At 47.1% G+C, this 5,945-nt stretch overlaps 1 pseudogene; it reads left to right on the forward strand.

Moving 5' to 3' along the window:
• The first annotated feature begins 2,328 nt into the window (after positions 1–2,328).
• LOC147087263 (uncharacterized) lies at positions 2,329–3,550 on the forward strand (annotated as a pseudogene).
• The last annotated feature ends 2,395 nt before the right edge of the window (positions 3,551–5,945 follow it).

A 5,945-nucleotide genomic window follows, 5' to 3' on the forward strand; every position in this document is an offset into this window, starting at 1 on the left:
TCCGCCATCACGTTAGAAAGATTATCCCTCCCACAAAGGACATGCTCTTTAGCAGCGGAGTCAGATATGACAAGAGCCGTCCCCCAGATATCTGTATTGGATCTTCAACTTTTCACCGGATTTATGATTGACTTGGATGGAGAAATAGAGCGCTGTAGATCAAATTTTCAAGATCGCACGAAGTTAGGTGGTCCATTCATAGCGCAACTGGGAAATGGAGGTAACCAATGGGGCAGAGACAGACGAAGTAAGCCTGCAAAACAAAGGCAAATCGAGTTAACTGTGCACAAGTGTGAAACCATCCACTGTGGAACACAGTAAGAGAGTGCTGAGTATTTTATAAATAATGCGAAGCTATTAACTGTTGAGGAGCAAAGAGGTTTATGAGTCCCAGTTCAAAAATCATTATTAGCTAGTAGACATGGAGTAAAAGACAATTCATAAAGTCCCGCATAAAGAACATTTAGCTAAATGTGAAGCTCATGTAAGTGAATGCAAGTTATTGACCTGGTTAGGAAATTGATTGCTCGACAGGAGAGACCGTTTACAGATAATGGTCAAGTACATTAATTGGCAGCATATCACGAATGGTGTCTCTGAGGGATCACCTTTGGGGCCTCAACTCTGCACTGATTTTATTAACGACTTATTTGATTTGATTGTGAGACACACATCCAAGTTTGACAATGACAAAAAAGATAGGCGGCTGTATAAGCAGTTTAGATGGAAGCAAGAAATTTGACCAGATATTCATAGATTAAGTGAATGGGCAAATCTTTGGCAAATTGAATTAAGTATTAGGAAGTATGACGTCACCAACTACGGATCAAATAGGGGCGTTTAGAATACACTCTATATAATGATAAGCTGGAAACAGTTGAGATCCACATAGACTTAAGGTTCCCTGTACATATATCATTAAATGGTTATGGGCAGGTACAGAAAAGATTCAAAAAGGCTAATTGAATGGTGACATTCATATCTGTAGGATTACAATATAAGAGGGAGAAATCATGCCACAGCTATACAAAGCACTGGTTAGACCACAGCTGCGGTAGTGTGTTCAGCTCTGGGCATCACACCTTAGGAATGGTAGTATTAGGTATAAAAAGTGAAGCATAGATTTACCAGAAGGATACATAGAGTCCAAGGGACAAATTACAATGGGAGGTTGCACAAACTAGGGTTATATTCCCTGGAATTTAAAAGTTTAAGTGGTGATTTCATTGAAGTATTCACGATATTAAGTGGAACTGATAGTGTTGAAAGATCCAGCTTGTTCGCAATGAATTCTGGGATACTTGACTATGGTCACACCTCTTTACCCATAGTGTATCTTTAGCTGACTGAAGCTCATTTGCAGACTGCCACTTTACTTAACAAATTTGGAATGCTTTTTTTCGCAGCCTTAGTAGAACCATTTTCTAAGCACGGCCTGCCCTCCCAGGAGATGAGGGGACAATTAACCACCAACATTTTCCCAGTTACAGGGTACATGAATCACTGCGGCCTTGTAGCCATCCTGCTTGGTCGACAGTTAAGGATAAACATATTTTCTCAAACTATAATCTATGCCGACAATGGGGAAGAGATAACAGCAGGAATGTGGGGAGTAGGATGAAACGACTAACATCTGTGACTGGCATGGTCAGAGGGTACCTGAGTTCAAGGGGTGGGCCCGACAGTTGAGTGACTAACCACATAAACCAATAAAGAATAGCTGTTGTGACACTGTTTGTACGTGTACGCCCCATTATGTAGTAGGTGGTCATTGCTTAAATAATTGTAAAACTTGAATGAACAACTCCTTGTCCTCCCAGCGTGCACCCCTAGCTTGAGGAAGTTGAGTGGCTCTCCGTTGTGCGCAAGTCTTTTGGTTGTTTTAATAAATTCTGTAAATGTCCTCAATTCCGTCTCGGTCTGGAGTTTCTCCAAATTCGAATCTAACAGTTAGTGTCGGAAGTGGGATACTGCAGGTAAGGACCATGGGAGTTAAACGACACTGGAATTGATGGCTGAAGCGAGAACCGTGTCGTGTCCTAAGGGAAGAAGCCACATTAAGTATTTTAGGAGGAACAAGGACTCACTCGTTCAACAGTGTGGCTAAAATCGTGTACGGGCCAGTCAGTATTAAATTACCCACATAGTAAATTATTCCTCATGGAGACTGACAGAATCGATTAGACATAAGTGTGTATTTCTGACTTAGAGTATAAGGTGATACGTTTGTGCCGATAAAGTATAAGATAGATTATAACAATATACGTAACAGTTAATACGGGTCACATGGGTGATGAGGGGAGACTTCTTTCACCGGACGTTCCAGCTATGGCCACCAGTGCCACTGTCGTACAACGGGTCCGAGAGGCTAATTTGAAATTTCAAAGTGGGATGATTAAAAATGGGTGGAAAGAAACAAGCCCATTAGTTGACCAAATAAAGTGGTGGGAGGAACAATGGACGCCAAACAAGTTAATTATGGAGCGGTTTTTTGTGCTGGTTGGATGGATCAAATGGGAGCCATAATCATGGACAAGGGGGGCAGACTGGCCCCGTTACAATAATTCTTGTGACCCGTGCAGGAGGCTAAAGTCCAATTCAGTAGTCTCCTGCACCTCAAGCCACCAGGGACTGAGAATTTGGACGACATAAAAAGCTGAGGTGAAATTGTCGAGGCTCCACAAAAGGAGACTCGAGACATGTCGTCCTTACATCCCAGGCCCCCATCGGGGACCGTAGAGTTTCAACGAGTCGAGGCCACCCAACCCACGTGCCCTGCCGAATACAGTCATATCTACCCGCCGTTACTTCTTCAGTCTGGGGCTGAAAAATCAAATTCCGTGGCCCCCGTCTGAGTTAATCAGACGGTAGGAGCCCAAAACCCAGAGATCGGTGGATGAGGTACGATGGACGAGGCACAGTCTTTTATGCCCCAGGAGAGGCCCAGCGTCACCTTTCTCATTCCCGACCTCAAAAGACACAATCCTAATGTAGAAGTATGGGCAAAAATGCAAAGTGCTGCTCGGCACTTTAATTTGTCCAAACAAGACATCAAAGCTATTATCGACGTGAAATGCCCCTCTATGGTTTATGGGGCATTGGGACACCATGCCATAAATGCCCCAGCCACAGTGGCGGTGTATGAGATCCAGTTCCATGGTTTGAAAAGTTGGCTTCAGTTCAGACTGGGCAAATGCACCGCTACCTCGATGGGGCTCACCGCCCTGCAACAGAGTCCCGGGGAAAACCTCAAGTGTACATTGATCGAGTAATCGAGTAGTATGAACACTGGGGCCAGACAAATGACATTCCCACTAATCACGACTACCCACGGTTTGTAGATAGTCTACTCCAGGGATTGGAAAAGCCCTACCAAACTGCCCTCCGAATGGGGGCCAGCCCCCAGGCCACGGAAGCTGCAATCTGGAAGTGGGCTGGTCGACTTTTTGGGCTCCACCAGGCGGAAATGATGCCACCAGTCAAGCTCACACCCACAATTATCTGCCATGGTCCACCACAGCGGCCCCGGGCATTAAAACCGAGCCTGTAGCAGTCATACAAGAGGCTCGACTCTGTTACAATTGTAACGCACCGGGCCACGTGGCTACACATTGCACCCAGCCGAGAGTTAATTGTAACAATTGCGGGCGGACAGGGCATCAAAAGGCCAGCTGTTACGAACAGGGTGGAGGTAAACAGGGGCAGGGACCGACCCGACCCACTTCAGGCCCTCAGCGACAAATGAAGAGAAGCTTGTCAAACCAAGAGATGGAGGCGCTCCGAGCCTTCCTCGCCAGCTACTAGGATTAGCCAGTCTCCATGGTCGGGGAGCAGGGGTCCACACGCCCGTCTCTAAATGTACAGTTAGGAGGCCGACAGTACTGTGCCATTTTAGGCACGGGGGCCTCGGTTTCGATAACTGACACAGAATTTCCCACCTTACATCAAAGCATTCCGATAACTGGCGTTAGTGGAGAAAGGGTGATCTTCCATCGGAGTGTTCCACTTCCCCTGCAGCTGTCACCAGGGAGTTATGCCTGGTGGATCACCCTGTGGGTAGGTCCTAACGGTGAGGGCCTGCTCTTAGGTATGGATATTCTCCATTAGATAAAGGCAGATATGCTCCTAAGGGATCATCCATAGACTTAGGGGGGCCCCGAGTGGGGAGATTTCCCTTCCAGGAATATAAATCCCGACAATGCAGAGTACAAGCCCTCTGGCTGGTAAAGCGCGCATGGATAGAGGAAGGACCATGGGGGAGAGTTTGTAAGGTTTACCCTCTTGTATGGGCCAGCCACAAATTAGACTGTGGTAGAGCGGAGATGGACCCAGTGAGGGTCCACGGACCCTACCCCGAGACCCACCGACAATACCCCCTCCAATCAGAAGCACATAGTAGTAGACTTATTAGAAACTGGTATAGTGACAAAGACATGCTCCCGTACCAACTTCCCGGTATGGCCAGTGCAGAAACCAGATGGATCCTGGAGAATGATCATTGATTATACAGCACTGAATCGGGTCACTCCCAAGCTCCATGCCTTAGTGGCGAAACCTGCCACTATTTTAAACGGCCTCCACAAAGCCCTGTCCATATTCACGGCACTGGACATCCAAAACGGACTTATGACATGTCCTTTGGATCCCGGATCCCAACAGCACTTCGCTTTCACTGTTCGATCCACCCAGTATACTTGGACCCAGTTGCCTCAGCGATTTCACAATGCCCCTACTATTTTTCACAAGACCTGGAAAAGGCTCTCCAGCCAGCATTAGCAGATAGCCAAATGCAAGATTCAGCCTGCCTTCAATATGTAGATGACATTCTGATTGGCAGTCCCTCGCCCTCAGCTCATCTGGCCGCCATGACGTGTGTCCTGGAGACTTTAGTTCAAGGGGGGTAAAACTGAATCCGATCAAAGCTCAAATTGGGCTTCCTCGGGTTACCTACCTGGGTCAGATCATCTCCCCAGAGGGTAGGACCTGACCCCGAGAGGGTTCAAGCACTCTTGCAGATGCCGTGACCCGTCACTGTCTCTGGCCTGCGAAGCATGATGGGATTTGTGGTGTATGTGCCTTTAAGTGCAATGGTGGTGTATGTGCCTTTAAGAGCCCCAGGTGTGCGTAATGCCAGTAATTGCCACTTGGGCTATATAAGCCTTTGTATTGTGTATATCCTTTAGACCCCCCCCAGACTTGCTTAGTAAATACCTATGAACCAACTCCTGTCTTCAGTGTTTTTATCTACACACGGACACTACAGTGGCGACGAAGTGGAAACGGACTTACCTGCAATTCGGCAGCGCTCAAGGACATCGATTCCTCCAGCGTCCAGAAGACTCAAGGAAGTAATAGAAACTGTGGTTTCACCAGCTGGCCAAGCTGGTGGCAGGTACTGCGCTAATCCTTCCTGGGCGTCAGGCTGGGGCTCCAGCGGCGGGCTCTACAGCTGAGACAAGCAGCGAAATCGGAGGCAAGCAATAACGGACTGGGAGGGTGCACTTGGGAGACGGCCGGCGCGGCAAGCAGGTCAGCGTTTAGACCTCCGTCAGGAACGAGTCTCCAACAGTGAATAAACGGAAACCACAGTAAAACAGCGTTGTTATCGGTAGCAGTGGCGGGGAAGCACGGGAAGCGCCATATCGTTGCTACAGAGAAAAGAAAAGCGCGGGAAGCGCCATATCTTTTTTTTGAAATGCCTAAGTCTGGCAATATTGATGCTTTTGATAACGAAACAAAGCCTAACTTTGGCAATATTGATGTTTTTGATAACAAGATAGAGGATTGGACCACATATGTAGAAAGAGTGGAGGTGTTTTGCACCGCAAATGGAATAGAAGCTGAAAAAAAAGCTTCAGTTCTTCTGGATCTAATGGGCGCAGAAACATACAAGCTGTTACGCAACTTAATCACTCCAGCCGAACCGATGGACAAGAATTTTGAAG

This window comes from Somniosus microcephalus, unplaced genomic scaffold (assembly GCF_052327205.1).
Source record: "Somniosus microcephalus isolate GS21.2 unplaced genomic scaffold, FLI_Smic_1.0 unresolved_chr6, whole genome shotgun sequence".
Taxonomy (NCBI): domain Eukaryota; kingdom Metazoa; phylum Chordata; class Chondrichthyes; order Squaliformes; family Somniosidae; genus Somniosus; species Somniosus microcephalus.